Genomic DNA, 25,259 nt, shown 5'->3' with positions numbered 1-25,259 from the left:
TGGATCATGGGAGAGCAACAAATATTTGTTGAGGAAATAAAAGAACAAGGTAATAAAGCCAGAACAAAGTGGTGGCAGTGGAGATGGATTAAAGAAATACTGAGAGGCTGGGCATGGTGGCTCACACCTGTAATCTCACCACTTTGGGAGACCAGCTGGGAGGACTGCTTGTGGCCAGGAGTTCGAGATCAGTCTGGGCAACATAGCAAGATCTCCTCTCTGCAAAAAATTTAAAAAACATTAGCTGGGAGTGGTGGTGCACACCTACAGTCCCTAGCTACTTGGGAGGCTGAGGCAAGAGGATCTCTTGAGCCCAGGAGTTCGAGGTTACAGTGAACTATGATTGCCACTGCCTTCCAGTCAGGGTGACAAAGATACCCTAACTCAAACAAAGAAATACTGAGGAAGGAGAATATTTTTCACCTGTTGCAGTAGGGCATAAGGGAGCAGTGCAGGCATCCCAGGTTTCTGGCTAGGGTTGTGGGTAAGCAGAGGGGACAGTTACTGAGCTCAGCGGCACAGAAAGAGTGAGCACTCCATGCTTGGTGGTGCCCAGCCAGTGGCTGAGCTTAGTGACATCCAAGCTGCAGTCTGGCTGAAATCACTAACCTGAAAGTGGTATGGAGAAGGTTTGTTTGACCCTGACTCGGTGCCTCTCCCCGGGCCAACCCTAACGTGTTACCTAGGAGGTCCCCCTTTGTAGCCCACCTTTGTCTTTATAAATGAGATAAAAGTAACCAGACCTCCCTGGGAAAACCGGGATGCAGTTGCTTCTCTGGTGACTGCGGGGCATAACTGCAGGGTTCACACAGGGCTGCTGGTGCTCGGTGATAACATTGGAAAGGAACGGCAGTTCACAAGATGGGGTTGGGGGACTGGTCCAGGAACCCCTCCAGGTTAAACGATGCCTCCGGGCCCCGCACTTGGGACGTCTGCAGGCACTGGGAGGGCTTTTCCCAAGCCGCTGGCAGCAGCGAGTGGAGCCTCGCCCACTGAATCAGCATGCCCTCCCGGCTGGCTGCTGAGTCAGGCCTGCGGAGCCGGCGAAGCCGCAGGACTTGACCCAGGCCCGCTCCGCTGCCCTTCAGGCCGGGCTGGAGGTCGAGGCCCTGCAGCCAGAGAGATGCGCCGGTGGCTGCGTGGGGTCAGAGAGTGGATGTCTCCCACCCTCACCCCGGCCCTTCCCCTTTGTCCGTCTGAGGCGCAGTTTGTGTCTAGGGGGAGCGCCTGGAAAGTCTCCTCGTACAGATACGAGGGTCTGAGGAGAGGGAGGGCGCAGGGTTAGGGGTCAGGGTCTCGACCAAAGGCTGTCGGTTTTCCTGGAGAAGGGAGAAAGGCCTGGCCGGGATCCTGTGATTCCGGAGGCTCCCGAAGGCTTCCTAGCGGGGTTTTTGGGGGGACCGAAATGAGCGCACGAAGCTCGCGGGCCTCCGAGTGGGGCGGGGCGGGAGCCCAGTGGTGGCGGCTGCGGCCAGGCCTGCACCTTCCCCGGCCGCATTCCGGTAGGGCCCACAGCCCGAATGGAGGGGAAGGTGCCGAAGCGCTCGGTCATCGCGGCTGCGAGGTCGGAGAGGCCAGGGCCTGGTCGCCCACCCCGCGAGCCGCGCCCTGCCCCAAGCGCCCCGCCCCCGTCCGTGTTCCAGCCGGGAGGCCCGCGGCGTCCTGCACCGTCACCCTGTTCCCGGTGACCGCCCACCTGATACCCAAACAACTTCCTCGCCCCTCCAGTCCCCAGGTCGCCGAGCGCTTGCTGAGAGCCACCCAGCCTCAGTTTCCCCAGCCCCGGGCGGCGCGAGGGGCGATGACGTCATGCCGGCGCGCGGCATTGTGGGGCGGGGCGAGGCGGGGCGAGGCGGGGCGCCGCGGGAGCAACACTGAGACGCCATTTTCGGCGGCGGGAGAGGCGCAGGCAGCCGAGCGGGACTGGCTGGGTCGGCTCCGCTGCTGCTGCGAGGAGGAGCCGCGGGGCTGGGCTCGGCGGCCGAGGGGACAGCGCGCGGGCGGCTGAGGATGCTACGGGGCGGCGGCGCCCCTCGCTCGTGACTGCTGCGCCGCGCCTCACACAGCCGAGGCGGGCTCGGCGCGCGGTTGCTGGTCCGCGCGCGCGCCCGGCGGCGCTCCAGGTGCTGACAGCGCGAGAGAGCGCGGCCCTCAGGAGCAGGACGGTGAGTCCCCGGCGTGCGCCCCGGACCGCGGCCCCGGCCCCCTCATTCTCCGCCCCGTCCCTGTCTCACTCCTTTTCGGACCCGCCCCGGGCGCAACTCCGTCTCCATCCAGGTCCCTGTCCCGGTTTGGGTCCCAGCCCCTGTCGGTTCCCACCCCGGTACCCGCCCCAGTTCACCCTCCCCGGCGGGTCCGCCACCCCTTGCAGGTTCAGGTCGGGTTCCTGTCCCCGGCCCCTTTCCCAGCCCCGGCTCCCGGCGCCGTGCGTCCTCTCCATCCTCGTCCCACTGCAGGTTCCGGTCGTCGACCCTGCCCAGGGCCCCGCCCTGGCCCCGCATCCGCTGCTCGGCCCAGCTGCGGGCGGCGGCGGCCTTTCCCGGGGACAGCTGTGGACCCCGGGAGCCCGCGACAGGGGAGGTGGCCGCCCCCGGGATCGCGGCGGGCGGGGAGGCCGGAGGCCCGGCGGGGCTGGCTTTGTCCGATTCCTCCTCTTCCTTCCACCCCCGCCTCTCCCGGCACCGCCCTGAGCGGACGCGCCTGTCATCCTCGCAGGCGGCGGGGGCCGGGTCCCTCCCGAGAGCCGACTCCGCTTCGCCTCTTTGGCGACCCCTTTTTTTCGGTAACCAGATGTGAAACGTTTCAGGCGACCCTGTTCACCTAAGCTGGCGTTGCTCCAACTAAAGTTGAAGCAGTAGTCCTCGTCCTGGAATGCTTTTTCGATGTAAAATTGGGTGCACCCTTTTCCTTAAGAAAATTAAAATAAAGCGTTAAAAAAGTGAAATTAATGCGTGATGAAGTGGATGGTTTTATACTTAACATTTGTAGCTCGTTTCTAGGTATATTTGTATTGGAATTGTTGCTGCCTGTTACTTTTTATTATTTAAATGCATTAAGAATTTACATATTGGCCGGGCGCGGTGGCTCAAGCCTGTAATCCCAGCACTTTGGGAGGCCGAGACGGGCGGATCACGAGGTCAGGAGATCGAGACCATCCTGGCTAACACGGTGAAACCCCGTCTCTACTAAAAATACAAAAAACTAGCCGGGCGAGGTGGTGGGCGCCTGTAGTCCCAGCTACTCCGGAGGCTGAGACAGGAGAATGGCGTAAACCCGGGAGGCGGAGCTTGCAGTGAGCTGAGATCCGGCCACGGCACTCCAGCCTGGGCGACAGAGCGAGACTCCGTCTCAAAAAAAAAAAAAAAAAAAAAAAAAAAAAAGAATTTACATATTAGCATTTGTAAAGGAATATTTACAAAAATGATGCTTTTAAAAATGTGAGAACAAAAAATTTGAGATGTACTATTTCAGGTGTTCTGTAAAAGGGCAGTTAGAGCTTTGATTCTTTGCATTAAATTCCAAGGCCTTTTTTTTTTGATATGGCATGACTAAGCCATTGATCAGAATCAGCTCTGAATACATTGCACTAATTTAGTGAAAAACGCATTAGGAAACTGGAACGACCTCCTTAAGTTATATTACAGCCATGGCCTTGCTTCTTTCAGGTATTGTCAACAAGCCTATTGAAATTTGACCTATTGCTCTGTTTCCTAAATATTTGTAGGACTACAAGGATACCAAGTATGAAGTATATTTCAACTTGTATGGAATTCTGTGTGGGAGGGGAGGCACTCTAAAGAGCCAGTGTCTCTCCAAGTCATCAAAGAATGCAACATCATGTTGCGGTTGAGCCTGGCAGCCCTGTCTGGCACTGAGTGCTGTGGAGGACCCAGGTGGTAACCTCTAACCCTGCTGCAGCCTTGCGCACCTCACCTTGCCTAGCATTGTCTTCGAAAAGCATCCAGACATGCACAGGAGTCTGTGCACTGGACAGCGTTTATCTCCAGCAAAGGGGGAGGGAATGACACTGGGGAGAGGCACACAGTATCTTAAATATTTCATAACAAATAACTGCACTCGTTTAAATTTTATACTTTCTTTCCTTTTTTTTTTTGAGACGGAGTCTCACTCTGTCGCCCAGGCTGGAGTGCAGTGGTGCCATCTCGGCTCACTGCAAGCTCCGCCTCCCGGGTTCACGCCATTCTCCTGCCTCAGCCTCCCCAGCAGCTGGGACTACAGGCGCCCGCCACCACGCCCAGCTACTTTTTTGTGTTTTTAGTAGAGACGGTGTTTCACCGTGTTAGCCAGGATGGTCTCGATCTCCTGACTTCATGATCTGCCCACCTTGACCTCCCAAAGTGCTGGGATTACAGGCGTGAGCCACCACCACGCCTGGCCCAAATTTATACATTTTTAAAATTTATACATTCTTTTTTTTTTTTTTTTTTTTGAGGTGGAGTCTTGCTCTGTCGCTCAGGCTGGAGTGCAGTGGCCGGATCTCAGCTCACTGCAAGCTCCGTGTCCCGGGTTTACGCCATTCTCCTGCCTCAGCCTCCCGAGTAGCTGGGATTACAGGTGCCCGCCACTTCGCCCGGCTAGTTTTTTGTATTTTTTAGTAGAGACGGGGTTTCACCGGGTTAGCCAGGATGGTCTCGATCTCCTGACCTCGTGATCTGCCCGTCTCGGCCTCCCAAAGTGCTGGGATTACAGACTTGAGCCACCGCGCCCGGCCAATTTATACATACTTAAGCATGTTTCTCAATGTTGGAAAAAAGTCAATGTGTCACTCTGTATAGGGCCATAAACTATTTTAAAACATACTTGTATAAAAAGAAACCTAGAATAGAAAAATCAAAAGTTGAGTGAAATGTAGGATTAGTATTGCCTGAAAATGTTCTTCGTAGATAAGTGGAATGTTAGAAACCAGTATTTTATTTTTATTTATGTATTTGTTTAGAGATGAGTCTTGCTCTGTCGCTTAGCCTGGAGTTCAGTGGTAGGATCTTGGCTCCCTGCAACCTCCGCTTCCCAGGTTCAAGAGGTTCTCCTGCCTCAGCCTCCCTAGTAGCTGGGATTACAGGCGCCCACTACTACACCAGGCTAATTTTTTGTATTTTTAGTAGAGAGGGGGTTTCACCACGTTGGCCAGGCTAGTCTCGAACTCCTGACCTCAGGTGATCCACCCGCCTCAGCCTCCCAAAGTGCTAGGATTACAGGTGTGAGCCATTGCGCCTGGGCCGAAACCAGTATTTTATGTAGCAAAGAAATGATCAGTAATATATTCAAACAAGAGTATTTGGGAAGATTTAAGTGTCAAATTTCAGGGCATATAATAAAAATGACAAGCAAATTAAGATGCAAATACTGGTCTTAAATGTCTGTTGGGAATCAACTGAGTGGCAGGCACTGTGCTGAGTGCTCAGCGATACGGTGCTAAACGAGCTACTGTTGGCCGGGTGTGGTGGCTCACGCCTGTAATCCTGGTACTTTGGGAGGCCAAGGTGGGTCCACCTGAGGTCAGGAGTTCAAGACCAGCCTGGCCAACATGGTAAAACCCCATCTCTACTAAAAATACAAAAATTAGCCAGGTGTGGTAGTGCACACCTGTAATCCCAGCTACTCGCGAGACTGAGGAATGAGAATCACTTGAACCGGGAAGTGGAGGTTGTAGTGAGCCGAGATCACGTCACTGCACTCCAGCCTGCACGACTGGAGCGAGACTCCATCTCAAAACAAACTAAAAAAAAAGAGCAGCTGTCAGCCGTGCGATGGCTCACGCCTGTAATCCCAGCACTTTAGGAGGCCAAGGTGGACCGATCACCTGAGGTCAGGAGTTTGAGACCTGCTTGGCCAACGTGGTGAAACCCTGTCACTACTAAAAATACAAAAAAAAAAACCCCAAAAGCAAAAAACCAGGTGTGGTGGCAGGTGCCTCTAATCCCATCTACTTGGAAGACTGAGGCTGGAGAATCGCTTGAACCCAGAAGGTGGAAGTTGCAGTGAGCTGAGATCACGTCTTTGCACTCCAGCCTGGGCAACAAGAGTAAAACTCCGTCTCAAAAAAAAAAAAAAAAAAACCGAAAAACAAAAAACCTCTGTCCTCTAGGAGCTCACAGGCTGGCATGGACAGGTACCATGGACCAGGTTAAAGGCTGTGATGAGTGCACTGAGGAGGCGATTCTTCACAAAAGAAAAGTACAAATCAGCCAGTGTCAGGGGGTCAGGGATTGGGATTGGGGTTCCTGTTTGGAGGAAGTAAATCCTGAGGTTGTGCTGCTGTAAAGGGGTGTTGGTAAGGGAGCATGGGAGTGAGAGTGGAAAGATGAAGTTAAGAAAGGCCCTGAATGACTTCTTAGAAGTCTGCTTTCATTTTGAGGTTTACAAGTGAGGGTTGGAAGATTTTTTTCTTTTTCCCGAGATGGAGTCTCGCTCTGTCACCCAGGCTGGAGTGCAATGACACGATCTCTGCTCACTTCAGCCTCCGCCTCCTGGGTTCAAGCGATTCTCCTACCTCAGCCTCCCGAGTAGCTGGGACTACAGGTGTGTGCCACCACGCCTGGCTAACTTTTTGTATTTTTGGTAGAGACAGGATTTCACCATGTTAGCCAGGATGGTCTGCATCTCCTGACCTCGTGATCTGCCCGCCTTGGCCTCCCAAAGTGTTGGGATTACAGGTGAGCCACCGCGCCTGGCCGGAGGGTTGGAAGATTCTAAGGAGTCAGGTGACACTTTAAAAAGAGCATAGGCAGGCTGGCTGGGCTGGTGCCACTGCACTCCAGCTTGGACGACAGAGCGAGACTCTGTCTCAAAAAAAAAAAAAAAAAAGAGCATAGGCAATGGTGGGGCAAGTGCTGTGAACTGGGATGAGATTAATTAGGAAGCCATTAACCCCAACTGAGCAAGCCTCAGGATTAGGGCAGTGACAGAAGAAACAGAGAAGCTAGATGGGGGGCAGGGACTGGGCCGTAAGAGTTATAGTCAACCTGATTTGGGGCTGATTGGTTTGGGGTAAATGAGGAGGTGCAGGTAGGACTCCCCAGAATGATCCTGCGAAAACCTGAGTCACTCCTCTGTTAAAGCTTTTGTCAATGTCCGCTGAGTACCCCACCCTGTCTCTTTTCATCTTCCTGCTCTGGCCCTACTCAAGCACTTCCAGACACTTCTGGAGTTCTGAACCAAACCCACTCTTCTAGTGATTAGCATTTCCTCACTTCCCCATATACTCCTTAGCCTGTACCCTGATTTTTCTCCTTAGCACACCTCACTATCTAAAATGCTGTATCATTATTATTATTATTATTTTATTATTTTTTGAGACAGAGTCTCGCTGTGTCACCCAGGCTGGAGTGCAGTGGCATGATCTCAGCTCACAGCATCCTCCCCCTCCTGGGTTCAAGCCTTTCTCCTGCCTCAGCCTCCCAAGTAGTTGGGACTACAGGCATGTGCTACCACACCCAGCTAATTTTTTTATTTTTAGTGGAGATGGGATTTCACCATGTTAGCCAGGCTGGTCTGGAACTCCTGACCTCAAGTGATCTGCCCGCCTCAGCCTCCCAAAGTGCTGGGATTATAGGCCTGAGCCACTGTACCCGGCTGATACTGTGTTATTTTAATCATTTTCTTACTTTTATTATTTTTCTCCACTTATGTTCATCATCTCTACAAGGGTGTGGAATTTTGTTTCTTGTATTCAGTGTCAGTGCTTGGCACGTAATAGGAACTTAGTAAATGTTTGTTGAAGAAATGCATCTAGAATGACTTCCTCATCTCTAACTTGGGTGACTCACTGGCTGGTGACACTTAAACCCAAGGAGGGAAAATGGGAGAAGGAGGAGATTGCGAGTTTGTTTTTGGGTATGTTAAATCCAAAAACACTTTGGGAGGCCGAGGCAGGTGGATCACCTGAGGTCAGGAGTTTGAGACCAGCCTGGCCAGCATGGTGAAAACTTGTCTCTACTAAAAATCCAAAATTAGGCCGGGCGCGGTGGCTCAAGCCTGTAATCCCAGCACTTTGGGAGGCCGAGACGGGTGGATCACGAGGTCAGGAGATCGAGACCATCCTGGTCTACACGGTGAAACCCCATCTCTACTAAAAAATACAAAAAACTAGCCGGGCGAGATGGCGGGCGCCTGTAGTCCCAGCTACTCGGGAGGCTGAGGCAGGAGAATGGCGTAAACCCAGGAGGCGGAGCTTGCAGTGAGCCGAGATCGCGCCACTGCACTCCAGCCTGGGCGACAGAGCCAGACTCCGTCTCAAAAAAAAAAAAAAAAAAAAAAAAAAATCCAAAATTAGCCGTGTGTGGTGGCATGCTCCTGTAGTCCCAGCTACTTGGGAGGCTGAGGCAGGAGAATCACTTGAACCTGGGAGGCGGAGGTTACAGTGAGCCAGATCGTGCCACTGCACTCCAGCCTGGGAGACAGAGTGAGACTCCCATCTCAAAAAAAAAAAAAAAAAAAAGTAAAATAGGTACTGTTACTGAGATTCTACTGTTGAGGAATTTGAGGGTGAGAGAGGGGAAGTTTCTGAAATCAAAGTTACACAGCTGTGAAGTCAGGATTCTGACTCAGGTTTTTTGCTTCTGCAGTACAAGCTTCGAATCATCTTGTAGTACTTAAAGCTGCAGCTTCAAGTTAATCATAATGCTGTTTAATCTATCATTACTTTTTCTTGGGAAAACCTTGCACCACTTCAATTTTTTTCAAAGATGTACCATTTTAGCGATTTATAAGTTCACAATTCAGTAGTGTTAAGGATATGCACATTGTTGTTCCACATATCTGGAACTCTTTGATCTGGCAGCACTGAGACTGTAAACCCTAAATACTGATATCTCCTCCTCCCTCACTGTCCCCCGGTAATCATCTTTTCTACTTTGTTTCTATGATTTTGACTACTTTCAATACTTTATTTTTTATTTTTTTTGAGATGGAGTTTAGCTCTTGTTGCCCAGGCTGGAGTGCAGTGGCACAATCTTGGCTTACTGCAACCTCTGCCTCCTGGGTTCAAGCGATTCTCCTGCTTCAACCTCCCGAGTAGCTGGGATTACAGGCATGCGCCACCACTCTGGGCTCATTGTGTATTTTTAGTAGAGATGGGTTTCTCCATGCTGGCCAGGCTGGTCTCGAACTCCTGACCTCAGGTGATCGCCCCCGTCGGCCTCCCAAAGTGCTGGGATCATAGGCGTGAGCCACTGTGCCTGGCCTTACCTGTCTTTTTCGTCTGAGCCATTCTAGTGCACGTGTAGTGGCATCTTGTTAGTTTTAATGTGCATTTCGGTCTTTTGTATACCTGGACTTGTAAAGTGTCTGTTCAAGACTTTTGCCCATTTAAAAAATTGGATTGTTAAGTTCCTCACATTTTTTTTTTTTTTTTGAGATGGAGTCTCACTCTGTCACCCAGGCTAGAGTGCAGTGGCACGATCTCGGCTCACTGCAAGCTCCGCCTTCCGGGTTCACGCCTTTCTCCTGCCTCAGCCTCCCGAGTAGCTGGGACTACAGGTGCCCGCCACCACGCCCGGCTAATTTTTTGTATTTTTAGTAGAGACGGGGTTTCACCGTGTTAGACAGGATGGTCTCAATCTCCTGACCTCGTGATCCGCCCACCTCAGCCTCCCAAAGTGCTGGGATTACAGGCGTGAGCCACCACACCCGGCCTGTTTTTTTTTTTTTTTGGAGACTGAGTCTCACTTTGTTGCCCAGACTGGAGTGCAGTGGCGTAATCTCAGCTCACTTCAGGCTCCGCCTCCCAGGTTCAGGCCATTCCCCTGCTGCAGCCTCCGAGTAGCTGGGACTACAGGTGCCCACCACCACACCCGGCTAATTTATTTTTATTTTTATTTTTATTTTATTTTTAGTAGATATGGGTTTCACGATGTTAGCCAGGATGGTCTCGTTCTCCTGACCTCATGATCCACCCGTCTCTACCTCCCAAAGTGCTGGTATTCCAGGCATGAGCCACTGTGCCCGGCAGTTCCTTACATATTTTTCATAGAAGTCATTTGCCAGATATATATGTGTTGCAAATATTTTTTACTAATCTGTGGCTTAACTTTGTTTTTTGGTAGTGCCTTTTAATAAAGCAATACTTTCAGTTTTTTAAACCAAGGTCTGGCAATTTTTATTAAATAAATTTTTGCAAGATTTATTTTTATCTTTTTTTTTTTTTTGAGATGAAGTTTCACTCTTGTTGCCTAAGCTGGAGTTCAATGGTATAATACCAACTCATTGCAACCTCTGCCTCCCAGGTTCAAGCCATTCTCCTGCCTCAGCCTCCTGAGTAGCTGGGATTACAGGAGTGTACCACTACGCTTGGCTACTTTTTTGTAGAGATGGGGTTTCACCATGTTGGCCAGGCTGGTCTCGAACTCTTTTTTTTTTTTTTTTTTTTTTTTTTTTGAGGTGGAGTCTCGCTCTGTCGCCCGGACTGGAGTGCAGTGGCCAGATCTCAGCTCACTGCAAGCTCCGCCTCCCGGGTTTACGCCATTCTCCTGCCTCAGCCTCCCCAGTAGCTGGGACTACAGGCGCCCGCCACCTCGCCCAGCTAGTTTTTTTGTATTTTTAGTAGAGACGGGGTTTCACTGTGTTAGCCAGGATGGTCTCGATCTCCTGAGCTCGTGATCCGCCCGTCTCGGCCTCCCAAAGTGCTGGGATTACAGGCTTGAGCCACCGCGCCCGGCCTGTCTCGAACTCTTGACCTCAGGTGATCTGCCCACCTTGGCCTCCTACAGTGCTGGGATTACAGGCGTGAGCCACTGCGCCAGCCACAGGGTTTACTTTTTACCAGTCAGTTCTGTCATCCTTCCAATGATATCAGAAACACCTGAATCAGTGCTAGCCAGTGTGCATACTCTATAGTAATATCCACATGCTCTGCTCAGTTCAATATTATTGCCACTGTAGTGATGGACACCAATTTTGGCCAAGATTGCACAGTGCTTTATTTCAGATTTCCTCAAAGCTGGGCAGTTGCTGACGAGGGTGACCAATTTCGCTTTTCTTAGTCTGATCATCTTCTGAGTCTGCTTGTACCCTGGCACTTACTTTGCACTTTTTTTTTGAAATGGAGTCTTGATCTGTCGCCCAGTCTGGAGTGCAGTGACGCGATCTCGGCTCACTGCAGCCTCTGCCTCTGGGTTCCAGTGATTCTGCTGCCTCAGCCTCCTGAGTAGCTGGGATTACGGGCACACACCACCATGCCTGGATAATTTTGGTATTTTTAGTAGAGACGGGGTTTCACCATGTTGGCCAGGCTAGTCTCAAACTCCTGACCTCAGGGATCTGCCCACCTCGGCCTCCCACAGCGCTGGGATTAGAGGCGTGAGCCACTGCACCCAGCCACTTTCCACTTTTCGTAACAAGTTGGAGCCTAGAAGTTACAAATTCTTTCATCTTCTTTCCTGCCTCATGTGCAGGACAGCCCCCAACGAAGAACAGCTGCCAAATGACCAGGGAGTGAGAAAGGTAGTACTTGAAAATTTCGTTGAAGTCCAGTTTTTCAGTTCATTCTTTTGTGGCTCCTGCTTTCTTATCTATTTATTATTATTATTTTTCATAGAGATGGGGTCTCATAATGTTGCCCAGGCTAGTCTTAAATTCCTGGGCTCAAGCAATCCTCCCATCTTTGCCTTCCAAAGTGCTAGGATTCCAGGCATGAGCCACTCTGCCCGGCTTATGTTTTTAAATCATTAAAAAGAAATACCTATGTATCTTCAACTTCCCAAAACAGTGTATCAGTAGCCATATAGAGATGTCAGTGAAAGGTGTCCCATTTCCTTTGTCCTGAGACACTGTTTTGTTTTTTGAGACAGGGTCTCCCTTTGTCACCTAGGCCGAAGTACAGTGGTGCTATCGTGGCTCACTGCAGCCTCTGACTCTTAGGCTCAAGTGATCCTTGTGCCCCAGCCTCCTGAGTTACTGGGACCAGCAGTACATGCCACCTCACTCAGCTGGAGGGAATTTATTTTTATTTATTTATATGTTTTTTGAAACAGAGTCTTGCTCTGTTGCCTAGGCTGGAGTGCCGTGGTGTGACCTCGACTCACTGCAACTTCCACTTCCCAGGTTCAAGCGATTCTCCTGCCTCAGCCTCTCGAGTAGCTGGGATTACAGACACACGCTACCACACCCCGCTAATTTTTTTTTGTTTGTTTTTTTTTTTTGAGACAGAGTCTCGCTCTGCCGCCCAGGCTGGAGTGCAGTGGCCAGATCTCATCTCACTGCAAGCTCCGCCTCCCGGGTTTACGCCATTCTCCTGCCTCAGCCTCCCGAGTAGCTGGGACTACAGGCGCCTGCCACCTCGCCTGGCTAGTTTTTTGTATTTTTTAGTAGAGACAGGGTTTCACCGTGTTAGCCAGGATGGTCTCGATCTCCTGACCTGGTGATCCGCCCGTCTCGGCCTCCCAAAGTGCTGGGATTACAGGCTTGAGCCACCGCGCCCGGCCTTTTTTTTGTATTTTTATTAGAGACAAGGTTTCACTGTTTTGGCCAGGCTGGTCTTGAACTCCTGACCTCAGGTGATGTGCCCACCTTGGCCTTCCAAAGTGCTGGAATTACAAGCGTGAGCCACCGTGCCCAGCCTGAGATAATTTACTTTTTTTAAATGTTTTCTTTTCCTTTTTTTTCCCCTTGAGACAGAGTCTTGCACTGTTGCCCAGGCTGGAGTGCAGTGACTCAAGCTTGGCTCACTGCAGCCTTTGCCTCCCAGATCCAAGTCATTGTCCTGCCTCAGCCTCCCAAGTAGTTGGGATTACAAGCACGCGCCACCACACCCAGCTAATTTTTGTATTCTTAGTAGAGATGGGGTTTCACCATGTTGGCGAGACTGGTCTCAAACTCCTGACCTCATGTGATCTACCCACCTCACCCTCCCAAAGTGCTGGGATTATAGGTGTGAGCCACCGTGCCTGGCCTGAGATAATTCATTTTTAAAAAATGTTTTCTTTGGCCAGGTGTGGTGGCTCACGCCTGTAATCCCAGCACTTTGGGAAGCCAAGGTGAGTGGATCATGAGGTCAGGAGATTGAAGCCATCCTAGCCAACATGTTGAAACCCTGTCTCTACTGAAAAAACAAAAATTAGCCAGGCGTGGTGGCGCGTGCCTGTAATCCCAGCTACTCGGGAGGCTGAGGCAGCAGAATCACTCGAACCAGGGAGTCGGAGAATGAAGTGAGCCAAGATGGCGCCATTGCACTCCAGCCTGGCGACAGAGTGAGACTCCATCTCAAGAAAAAAAAAAATGTTTTCTTTAATTGCCTTTCTTCATTTAGGAAAGAATATTATTCCATTGATTAGCATTTAAATACATAAACTTAGTCTTATGGTATGTTTGTCTGCTGACATTTTTAGTATTTGATTAAAGGTGCTTTTTGTAACCGCAGAATTAATATCTGTATTTGTATATTTTGCCCCATACTCCCGCAGTACTCTGTAACGTATTCTCTTAGTCACACAGTCAGACGAAGCTGTTTTTTCCTTTCTATTTGATCAACCGAGAACTTGAATAGATATATTTGCATCGTTAGGACTTACTCATTCTTGTTTTCAGAAAAAGCATGTTACCCTGTATTTTCATGTAGTACCCTTTCTTCTAGTGTCTTTCTTGTGCTTACAATTGACATCTGAAGGATGGGCCTGTGGTCCTATGGCAAATTAAGTGAACCAGCTCGCTTTCTAGTCATGACCAGGAGGCTGTCTGACCCGCCTGGGGTAAGCACCTGACAGCTGGCTGGGGAAATCGCCTGCTTGTAGAAATCTCTTCAGGTGTTAGCCATGGTTATTTATTTACTTATTTATTTATTTATTTTTGAGACGGAGTTTCACTCTTGTTGCTGGAGTGCAATGGTACGATCTCGGCTCACTGCAACATCTGCCTCCCAGTTTGAAGCGATTTTCCTGCTGCAGCCTCCCGAGTATCTGGGATTACAGACATGCGCCACCATGACTGGCTAATTTTGTATTTCTAGTAGAGACGGGGTTTCTCCATGTTGGTCAGGCTGGCCTTGAACTCCCGACCTCAGGTGATCTGCCCGCTTCGGCCTCCTCAGTGCTGGGATTATAGACGTGAGTCACCGTGCTCAGCCACAGCCATGGTTATTAATAGGCCTCTTTAGATTTCTAAAAGAGCTCCGTCACTTTTTCCAGAGCTACGTGTATACCTGGAAACAGTGGTGTGGTTAGGTTATTTAAGTTAGAGGGTCTGTGTCCATAGAGGTAGCTGGTTTCAAAACAATCCCAGTGGACTTCCTAAGCAGGCTGTGGGGGAAAACTATCCAGAGGGGTTCTGTCTGACCTCCTTTCCTTAGTTCTGAAAGCACATCTACAAATAAGTCACCCAAAGGCCAAATAGATGCATTTGTTTTGTCTGGTAGTTAATGTTTTCTTTTTAAAAACTATTTATGTATTTATTTAATTTTTGAGACAGAGTCTTGCTGTTTTGCCTAGGTTGGAGTGCAGTGTCACAATCTTGGCTCAGTGCAGCCTCCGTGTTCAAGTGATCGTCCCACCTCTGCCCCTGAAGTAGGTGGGACTACAGGTGCACACCACCATGACCGGCTAATATTTTGTAGAGACAGGGTTTCACGGCATCGCCCTGTCTGGCCTCTCACTTCTGGGCTCAAGTGATCGCTCTCCTTGGCCTCCCAAAGTGCTGGGATTACAGGCGTGAGCCACTATGCTGGGCCATCACGATACTATTTATTTCCCTGAATATGACTTGGACTGTTCTGTAGGCTAGTCCCTTCACCTTATGACCCTCTTTGCTGGTATGCTTTGGGGCTTCTGTGCCTGTGTATGGGGATGGGACATGACCTCTCTGATCTGGCCAGCACTGCCAGGGTTTCCTGTTGGCTCAACTCAGATGCACATCTCTTGGTAAAACATCCCTTATAAACAAATTTTTGCAAGGCAAAAACCTCTGTTTTCTTCCCTCCATCCCAGTTTTCCTTAATATGCTACCCTCTGTATTTATAGGAACTTTATTTAACATTTGAGAACTGTGAGAGTAATTCACATTTCTTTCTTGGCTGTTCTTCATTCTGTGTACCCAGACCTGTTGATTTTTCTACCATGTTCTTTTTCTCTTTTTGAAAATTGAAATGGGCCGGGCGTGGTGGCTCAAGCCCGTAATCCCAGCACTTTGGGAGGCCGAGACGGGCGGATCACCAGGTCAGGAGATCGAGACCATCCTGGCTAACACCGTTTAGTGGAAACCCCGTCTCGACTAAAAAATACAAAAAAACTAGCCGGGCGAGGTGGCGGGCGCCTGTAGTCCCAGCTATTCCGGAGGCTGAGGCAGGAGAATAGCGTGAACCCGGGAGGCAGAGCTTGCAGTGAGCTGAGATCCGGCCACTGCACTCCAGCCCGGGCGACAGAGCGAGACTCCGTCTCAAAAAAAAAAAAAAAAAAGAAAGAAAATTGAAATGTAAGTCACATCACATCAAATGCTCCATTTTAAAGTGCAGTGCAGTGATTTTTAATGTATTCTCTGTTTGTGCGACTACAATCTACTATCTAATTCCACACATTCCTTTTTCCTTTTGAGTGCTTGGTGGTGTTTTTTTTTTTTTTTTTTTAACTTTCTTCATCACTGTGAGCTTTCCCCACCTGGCTGAATTTCACATGATAAAACCAGGGGAGGTAAAGTGACCAAAGATGATGCCCTTTGCTTCTCTGGCCTTTGCTTTCATTTCATTAATTTTTTTTTTTTTTTTTTTTGAGACAAAGTCTTGCTCTGTCACTCAGGCTGGAGTCTGGTTGTATATATATGAACACAGTGGGGTGTGTGGGTGTGTGTGAACATAGTGGTGTGTATGTATGAACACAGTGGGGGTGTGTGCGTGAGCACAGTGGTGTGTATGTATGAACATGGGGGGTGTGTGTGAGCACAGTGTGTAAGTGTGAACGCAGTGGGGGTGTGTGTGAGCATGGTGGTGTGTATGTATGAACATAGGGTGTATGTGTGTGAGCAGAGGAGTGTGTGTGGATGTGTGTGTGTGCGTGCAGCATGGTAGGGGTTCCTGAAGCAGAGGGACACTTGGAGCAAAGAGACCTTGGATTCTGTTCCTCTTATCAGTAGAATAAGCTAAAGTCACTTCATGTATCCCAGTTTCCTCAGCTGTAAATGGAAATTATAATGATAGGTCATCAAACTACCTGCAGATTTTTTTGTTGTTATTTCAGTAAAATATACATTTGAAAATACTCCCAAAACTAAAATATTGGATAGATGTGAATTCTTCTTTCCTTTTTTTTTTTTTTTTTTGAGGTGGAGACTTGCTCTGTCGTCTAGGTTGGAGTGCAGTGGCATGATCTTGGCTCATTGCAACCTCCACCTCCTGAGTTTAAGTGATTCTCCAGCCTTAACCTCCCAAGTAGCTGGGACTACAGGCATGTGCCACCACGCCTGGCTAATTTTTGTATTTTTAGTAGAGATGGGATTTCACCATGTTGGCCAGGCTGTTCCTGAATTCCTGACCTCAAGTGATCCGCCCGCCTCAGCCTCCCAAAGTGTTGGGATTACAGGCATGAGCCATCGCGCCTGGCTCTTTCTTGTCTTTTACTTATTTAGTTTTTTGAGACGGGTCTAGGCTGGAGTGTAGTGGTACCACCAAGGCTTCTGTAGCCTTGACCTCCCAGGCTCAAACAATCCTCCCTCCTTAGCTGGGACCTTAGGTGCGTGCCACCATACCCAGCTAATTTTAAATTTTGTAGAGACAGGGTCTCACTGTATTCCCCAGGCTGATCTTGAACTCCTGGGCTCAAGCAGTGCTCCTGTCTTGGCCTCCCAGAGTGCTGGGATTACTGGTATGAGCCACCACACCCAGCCCATATGTGAATTCTTTATTTTTATTTTATTATTTTTGAGACAGGGTCTCACTCTGTCACCCAGGCTGGAGCGCAGTAGTGCAATCACGGTTCACTGCAGCCTTGACTTCCTGGACTCCAGCGATACTCACACCTCAGCCTCCTGAGTAGCTGGGACCACAGGTGCATGTGACTGTGCCCAGCTAATTTTGGTATTTTTTTTTAGGACGGGATTTTGCCATGTTTCCCCGTCTGGCTTCGAAATCCTGAGCTCAAGAGATCCACCTGCCTTGGCCTCCCAAAGTGCTGGGATTATAGGTGCGAACCACTGAGTCAGGCTGTGAATTCTTTATTTTATTTTAGGGACAGAGTTTCGCTCTGTTGTGGAGTGCAGTGGCACGATCTCGGCTCACTGCAAGCTCCGCCTCCCGCTTCACACCATTCTCCTGCCTCAGCCTCCTGAGTAGCTGGGATTACAGGCGCCCACCACAATGCCCGGCTGATTTTTGTATTTCTAGTAGAGATGGGGTTTCACCGTGTTAGCCAGGGTGGTCTCGATCTCCTGACCTTGTGATCCGCTTGCTTCAGCCTCCCAAAGTGCTAGGATTACAGGCATGAGCCACCGTACCCAACCTGAAGGCATTTGTTTAATTGCCTTTTGCTTCTAGTGTGGCTGTTAAGAAGCCTAAAGTTGGCCAGGCATGGTGGCTCACGCATGTAATCCCAGCACTTAGAGAGGCCGAGGTGGGCAGATCACAAGGTCAGGAGATCGAGACCATCCTGGCTAATACAGTGAAACCCTGTCTCTACTGAAAATACAAAAAATTAGCTGGACGTGGTGGCAGGTGCCTGTGGTCCCAGCTACTTGGGAGGCTGAAGCAGGCGAATGGCCTGAACCTGGGAGGCAGAGCTTGCAGTGAACCGTGATCGCACCATTGCACTCCAGCCTGGGCAGCAGAGCTAGACTCCATCTCAAAAAAAAAAAAAAAAGCCTAAAGTTATTCCCGATTATTTCTACATGACTTCTTTTTTTTTTTTTTTTTTTTTTTTTTGAGACGGAGTCTCGCTCTGTCGCCCAGGCTAGAGTGTAGTGGTGTGATCTAGGCTCACTGCAACCTCTGCCTCCCGGGTTCAAGCAATTCTCTGTCTCACCCTACTGAGTGGCTGGGATTACAGGCACCCACCACCACGCCCGGCTAATTTTTTTGTGTTTTTAGTAGAGAAGGGTTTTCATCATGTTGGCCAGACTGGTCTTGAACTCCTGACCTCCTGATCCACCCACCTAGGCTCCCAAAGTGCTGGGATTATAGCCGTGAGCCACCGCGCCTGGTCTACATGACCTGTTTTTTGCCTCGCTCTCTGAAAGTATAGAGAATATTCTTTGGGACTGGGTGTGGTAGCTCACACTTATAATCCCAGTACTTTGGGAGGCCGAGGTAGGAGGATCACTTGAGCCCAGGACTTTGAGACCATTCTGGGCAACATAGTGAGACCCTGTCTCTATTAAAAAAAAGAAAAGAAAAATAATATTCTCTTGTCACCACAATATTTTAATTTTCTTAGGACAGTTTTTTTTTTTCAGGTCAATTCCTACCTTTAGAACAGTGCTTTGCATAAAGTAGAGGCTCAGTAAACATTTCCTTGAGGAATGGATGGATGTTATTCTTTTGGGGCTGGCCAGATTTCTTTCTTTCGTTCTTTTCTTTCTTTTGTTCTTTTCTTTCATTCTTTTCTTTTCTTTCCTTCCTTCCTTTTTCTTTCTTTTCTTTCTTTCTCTCTCTCTTTTCTTGTTCTTTCTTTCTCTCTCTCTCTCTCTCTCTCTTTCTCTTTCTCTTTCTCTCTCTCTTTCTTTTTCTTTGAGTTTCACTCTTGTTGCCCAGGCCGGAGTGCAATGGGACGATCTCAGCTCACTGCAACCTCTGCCTCCTGGGTTCAAGCGATTCTCCTGCCTCAGTCTCTCAAGTAGCTGGGATTACAGGTATGTGCCACCATACCTGACTAATTTTGTATTTTTAGTGGAGTCAGGGTTTCTCCATGTTTGCCAGGCTGGTCTCCAACTCCCGACCTCAGGTGATCCGCCCGCCTCAGCCTCCCAAAGTGCTGGGATTATGGGCGTGAACCACTGCGCCTGGCCTGGGGCTGGCCAGATTTCTCAGGAAAATTTGCTTGTCTTTTTTTTGGAGGCAAAGACCTAGCTGCCCTACCAGGTCTACAAACCAAGTGGTCAATGAGAGTTGGGCATTTCCCAGGTTCCCTCTGGTGCTGCCTAGCTCAGTTCTTCTGCAGTTCCCTGCCGTGCTTGTAGTGGACATCGCAGTTGCACTTCTCGGTTTTAAAGCATCCACCCAGTGCAGTCGTGTGTGTGTTATGCTGAACGTTGGGGATGTGTTTTGAGGAATGCATCATTAAGTGATTTCGTTGTGGGGGTATCAGGGAGTACATTTACACAAACCTAGAAAGTACAGCCTACTACGCCGGGCGCAGTGGCTCAAGCCGTAATCCCAGCACTTTGGGAGGCTGAGACAGGCGGATCACGAGGTCAGGAGATCGAGACCATCCTGGCTAACATAGTGAAACCCCGTCTCTACTAAAAAATACAAAAAACTAGCCGGGCGTGGTGGCGGGCGCCTGTAGTCCCAGCTACTCGGGAGGCTGAGGCAGGAGAATGGCGTAAACCCGGGAGGCGGAGCTTGCAGTGAGCCGAGATCCGGTCACTGGACTCCAGCCTGGGAGACAGCGAGACTCTGCCTCAAAAAAAAAAAAAAAAAAAAAGTACAGCCTACTGCACACCTAGGCGGTACAGTGTAGCCCATTGCTCCTAGGCTAAAAACCTGTACAAATGTAGCTGTAGTAGGCAATTGTAACACTGGTAAACGTTTGTGCAACTAAACATGTCTAAACGTAGAAAAGATGTAGTCAAAATAGGTGTTACAATTTTTTTTTTGAGACGGAGTCTGGCTGTGTCGCCCAGACTGGAGTGCAGTGGAGCGCGATCTCGGCTCACTGCAAGCTCCGCCTCACAGGTTCATGCCATTCTCCTGCCTCAGCCTCCCGAGCAGCTGGGACTACAGGCACTCGCCACCACACCCAGCTGATTTTTTTGTATTTTTAGCAGAGATGGGGTTCCACTGTGTTAGCCAGGATGGTCTTGATCTCCTGACTTTATGATCCACCCACCTCGGCCTCCCAAAGTGCTGGGATTGTGGGCGTGAGCCACCGCGCCCAGCCTGGTGTTATAATCTTATGGGACCACTGTCAAATATGAGGTCCCTCCTTGACCAAAATGTCATTATACTGCACATGACTGTGTTGTCTGTGTTGTACAAATTCTGTATTTTAAGTGTGTTAGTTTCCATCGTATCTGTCAGGGAGTTAGTTAAAATTCCCAAGGCCTTCTCTTTTGGTCGTTAGTGTAGAGTGAGTAAAATATCACTCCCGTCATAAAGGACAAATTAAAAGGACAGTTTAAATGTGTAATAAGAACTATTTTCTGAGACAGTCTTGCTTGCTCTGTCACCCAGGCTGGAGTGCAGTGGCATGATCATGGCTCATGCAGCCTTGAACTCCTGGGCTCAAGCCATCCTCCCATTTCAGCCTCCCCAAGTGGCACATACTACCATGCCCATCTAATTTTTAATTTTTTAATTAAAATATGTATGTTGCATATATATGTGTATATATACATATTTCAGACAAGGTCTTACTCTGTCACCCAGGCTGAAGTGCAGTGGCACAGTCATGGCTCACTGCACCTGCGAACTGAAGACATGCATTTTCATGCCTAGCTAATTTTTTTTCTTTCTTTTTTTTTTTGAAGAGATGGGACCCCTCTGTGTTGCCCAGGCTGGTCTTGAACTCATGGGCTCAAACAATCTTTCTCCTTCAGCCTCCCAAGTAGCTGGGACTACAAGCATGTGTCACCATGCCTAATTTTTTTTTTTTTTTTTTTTTTTGTGGAGATGAGGTCTTGCTGTCTTGCCTAGGCTGGTCTGGAATTCCTGGGTTCAAGGGATCCTCCCACCTCGTCCTCCCAAAGTGCTGGAATTACATCAGCCACAGTGTCCAGCATAAGAACTGTTTCTATTTTGTATATTACCTCTGCTTGGATTACTTTAGAGCAGAGGTAAAGCAACTGAATATACAAATTAATATTTATGTCTGGTGTTTTTGGTCAGAGCTGAGTGATGGAACTTGATTGTAGTCTGTATATTAGGTATTAATGTGTGCCATTCTCTTTTCAGTTACACAGGTACAAATCCTTACCTGTCAAGTAGGATATTGAATAATACAAACATGCTGCAGTTACCTTGTCTATCCGAACTGTTAAGCCTTATTTCAAGTTTGAGCATGGGGTTTTTAATTACTTTATCCAGAAACTTTTTTTTTTTTTGAGACAGAGTCTTGCTCTGTTGCTCAGGCTGGAGTGCAGTGGTGCAGTGGCGGGATCTCCGCTTTCCAGGTTCAAGTGATTTTCCTGCCTCAGCCTCCTGAGTAGCTAGGACTACGGGCGTGTGTCACCACACCCTGCTAATTTTTGTATTTTTTTTTTTTTTTTGACGCGGAGTCTTGCTCTGTCGCCCGGACTGGAGTGCAGTGGCCAGATCTCAGCTCACTGCAAGCTCCGCCTCCCGGGTTTATGCCATTCTCCTGCCTCAGCCTCCTGAGTAGCTAGGACTACGGGCGTGTGTCACCACACCCTGCTAATTTTTGTATTTTTTTTTTTTTTGACGCGGAGTCTTGCTCTGTCGCCCGGACTGGAGTGCAGTGGCCAGATCTCAGCTCACTGCAAGCTCCGCCTCCCGGGTTTATGCCATTCTCCTGCCTCAGCCTCCCGAGTAGCTGGGACTACAGGCGCCCACCACCTCACCCGGCTAGTTTTTGTATTTTTAGTAGAGATGGGGTTTCACCGTGTTAGCCAGGATGGTCTCGATCTCCTGACCTCGTGATCCGCCCATCTCGGCCTCCCAAAGTGCTGGGATTACAGGCTTGAGCCACCGCGCCCGGCCATTTTTTTTTTTTTTTTTTTTTTTTACTAGAGATGGGGTTTTGCCATATTGACCAGGCTGGTCTTGAACTTCTGACTTCAGGTAATCCGCCTGCCTGGGCCTCCCAAAGTGCTGGGATTACGGGGAGAGCCACCATGCCTGGCCCAGCAATTTGTTTGTTATTATTTCTTATGTTTCCAAAGGGCAGGTATGCCTTTTGAAAGAATAGCACGGCCGCATGGTGGGTCATGCCTGTAATTCCAACACTTTGGGAAGCCAAGGTGGGCGAGGTCAAGATCACGAGGTCAAGAGATCAAGACCGTCCTGGCCAACATGGTGAAACCCTGTCTCTACTAAAAATACAAAAATTAGCTGGGCGTGGTGGTGCATGCCTGTAGTTCTAGCTACTTGGGAGGCTGAGGCAGGAGAATCACTTGAACCTGGGAGGTGGAGGTTGCAGTGAGCTTAGATTGCGCAACTGCACTCCAGCCTGGCAACAGAGCAGGACTCCATCTCGAAAAAAAAAAAAAAAAAAAAAAAAAAAGATAGCGTTTCCTCATTTCTGTCCCAATAGGTGATGCATGATACAAATAAACCATGTCTATTTGTATTGTTTTTCTTTTTTTTTTTTTTTTTTTTTAGGCGGGGTCTCGCTCTGTCGCCCGGACTGGAGTGCAGTGGCCGGATCTCAGCTCACTGCAAGCTCCGCCTCCCGGGTTCACGCCATTCTCCTGCCTCAGCCTCCCGAGTAGCTGGGACTACAGGCGCCCGCCACTTCGCCCGGCTAGTTTTTGTATTTTTAGTAGAGATGGGGTTTCACCGTGTTAGCCAGGATGGTCTCGATCTCCTGACCTCGTGATCCGCCCGTCTCGGCCTCCCAAAGTGCTGGGATTACAGGCTTGAGCCACCGCGCCCGGCCCTTGTATTGTTTTTCAAATGACATTTAAAAAGAGTTAAAATTGTTTTATTTCTAGGTTACAGAATGCTACAGACAGGATTTTAAAATTTATTTTTTACTCCTGGCAAGTTGCGATACAGATATTTAATCAGAGGTCCCAACTGGGAGCCTGGCAGGATAAGTTCTTAATATTCTCAGTTTATGTCCTCACAATGTTGTAGTGTGAAAGAATGATTGAAGTAAATCTTTGGACATGAGACTTGTGGCCAGGCATGGTGGCTCATGCCTGTAATCTCAGCACTTTGGGAGGCTAAGGTGAACAGGTCCCTTGAGCCTAGGAGTTGAAGACCAGCCTGGGCAACATGGCAAGACCGTCTCTACCAAAAAAAAAGAAAAAGAAAAAAAGAGAAAAATTAGCCAGGCTTGGTGGCGCGCACCTGTAGTCCAAGCTACATGGGAGGCTGAGGTGGGAGGATCACTTGAGCCCAGGAGGTGGAGGTTGCAGTGAGCCAAGATCATGCCACTGTACTTCAGCCTGGGTGACAGAGTGAGACCCTGTCTCAGAAAAAAAAGGAGAATCATATATGTTAAAAACACATGTCAAAACGGCACAGTGGGCCGGGTGTGTGCCTCATGTCTGTAATCCCAGTACTTTGGGAGGCCGAGGCAGGCAGATCACCTGAGCTCAGGAGTTTGAGACCAGCCTGGGCAACATGGCGAAACGTTGTCTCTACTAAAAGTACAAAAGTTAACTGGGCTTGGTGGTGCATGCGTGTGGTTCCCAGCTACTTGGGAGGCTGAGGTGGGAGGATTGCTTGAGTCCGGGATGCGGAAGTTGCAGTGAGCCAAAATAGTGCCATTGCACTCCACCCTGGGCGATAAGAGTAAGATCCTGTGTAAAAAAAAAAAAAAGGAAAAATGGAGTACAGTGGCAAGTTCTTATACTCCTAGCTCCTTGGGAGATTGAAGGTGGAGGATTGCTTGAGTCTAGGAGTGCAAGTTCAGCCTGGGCAACATAGCAAGACCCCATCTCTAAATGAAAAAGAAAAACATACGAAAACCACAATACAATGTAATTGCAAAAGTTGAGTCGCTATCTAAAATAATGGAAACAAAGTAAGTTCTAAAATTAAATAAAAATAACATAGGGTTTTCTTGGTCTTCATTATGTTAGGTAGTGACTTACAGTCTGTAGACACAGTACATAATTTGTTAGGGGCCTGGTGTGATAGCTCATACCCGTATCTCCAGCACTTTGGGAGGCCTAGGTGAGAGGATCACTGGAGCCCAAGAGTTTGAGACCAGCCTGGGCAACATGGTGAGACCCCATCTCAAAAAAAAAAAAAAGAATTTGTTAGGTTTACTTGAATGCTGAGACTTTAAATTCAGTAGGCTGTAATAGCTTTGCCTGTTGAACAATAGCCTTAAAGAGGTTTGACCCTAAGAAGGGCTTCTTGTGTTTTGCGAGCTTAATTCAGATGTTAGATTTATCAGGTTTTACACTGGAGATTTTGCGTTGAGTTCTTTTGGTCTCACAAAGTAAATAATGGAACCTTAAATAGGACTTTTTTTTTTTTTTAAAGGAATAAAAGCATAATAAAAAATTCTTAGTTAGAATAACCTGGGGCCAGATAGCTTGTGTGTCAGTCAAAGGGAAAGAGGGAAGGGAGTATTTTTGAGCCTGTACTATGTTCCAGGTCAGGTGGGTATCAATTTCACTTGACTTACAGGGAGATTGAGCCTCCAGCACGCGCCAGGGTAGGTGAGAAGAAGATGCAGTAGCTCCAGGGCTGTTTATTTCATTCATTGCACACATCTTTGTTGCATGCCCGTGGGGCGCCAGGCATTGTTTTGGCTGATTCCTTGTTCCATTGAATCATCTCCAGGCATACACAGCATGAGAGTTGGAAGATGGTCCAGCGATGATGTGATTTATAGGCTGGCAAAATGCTTGAGTCAACTTAGATTCTGAGTAATGTTTACCTTTCAGAAATCAGTATAACCTGTAACTTAGCCCTTTGAGCTGGTAACCTGTATACTTTTTTTTTTTTTTTTTTTTGAGACAGAGTCTCACTCTGTTGCCCAGGCTGGAGTGCAGTGGTATGATCTCAGCTCACTGCAACCTCTGCCTGCCGGGTTCAGGCAATTCTCCTGCCTCAGCCTCCTGAGTCGTTGGGATTACAGGCACCTGCCACCACGCCCGGCTCATTTTTTGTATTTTTAGTAGAGACGGGGTTTCACCATGTTGGCCAGGCTTGTCTGGAACTCCTGACCTAAGTGATCCACTTGCCTGGGCCTCCCAAAGCGCTAGGATTACAGGCGTGAGCACTGCGCCCGGCCGCCTGTATACTTTTGAATTCTTCATCTTGATGAGCTGCAAAACAGTGTTCCCTCAAAAACATTTTATTTGTTTCTGCATCAAACTTGAAAAATGTCTTAAGTAGACTTGTCAGTCTTTTACGGTTTTATACCTTTCTTTCTCTCTCTCTCGCTCTGTGTGCCTTCCTCCTCTCCCCTCTCCCCTCTCACCTCTCTCCTCTCCCCTCTCCTCTTCTTGATGGAGTCTTGCTCTGTCGC

At 48.8% G+C, this 25,259-nt stretch overlaps 1 protein-coding gene across 18 annotated transcripts in view; it reads left to right on the top strand.

Moving 5' to 3' along the window:
* The first annotated feature begins 1,847 nt into the window (after positions 1 to 1,847).
* KLC1 (kinesin light chain 1) overlaps positions 1,848 to 25,259 on the top strand; it is a 75,692-nt gene continuing 52,280 nt past the window's right edge. For all 18 annotated transcript variants that reach the window (XM_033191134.1, XM_033191136.1, XM_033191132.1 and 15 more), the window contains exon 1: positions 1,848 to 2,165. The gene's annotated coding sequence lies outside the window, so the exon portion shown is untranslated. The remainder of the gene's footprint in view (positions 2,166 to 25,259) is intronic.

The sequence above is a fragment of the Trachypithecus francoisi genome, unplaced genomic scaffold (assembly GCF_009764315.1).
Source record: "Trachypithecus francoisi isolate TF-2019V2 unplaced genomic scaffold, Tfra_2.0 Lachesis_group3, whole genome shotgun sequence".
NCBI lineage: Eukaryota > Metazoa > Chordata > Mammalia > Primates > Cercopithecidae > Trachypithecus > Trachypithecus francoisi.
Note: the sequence above shows the minus strand (reverse complement) of the source record. Positions and strands in the feature narration are given on the sequence as shown.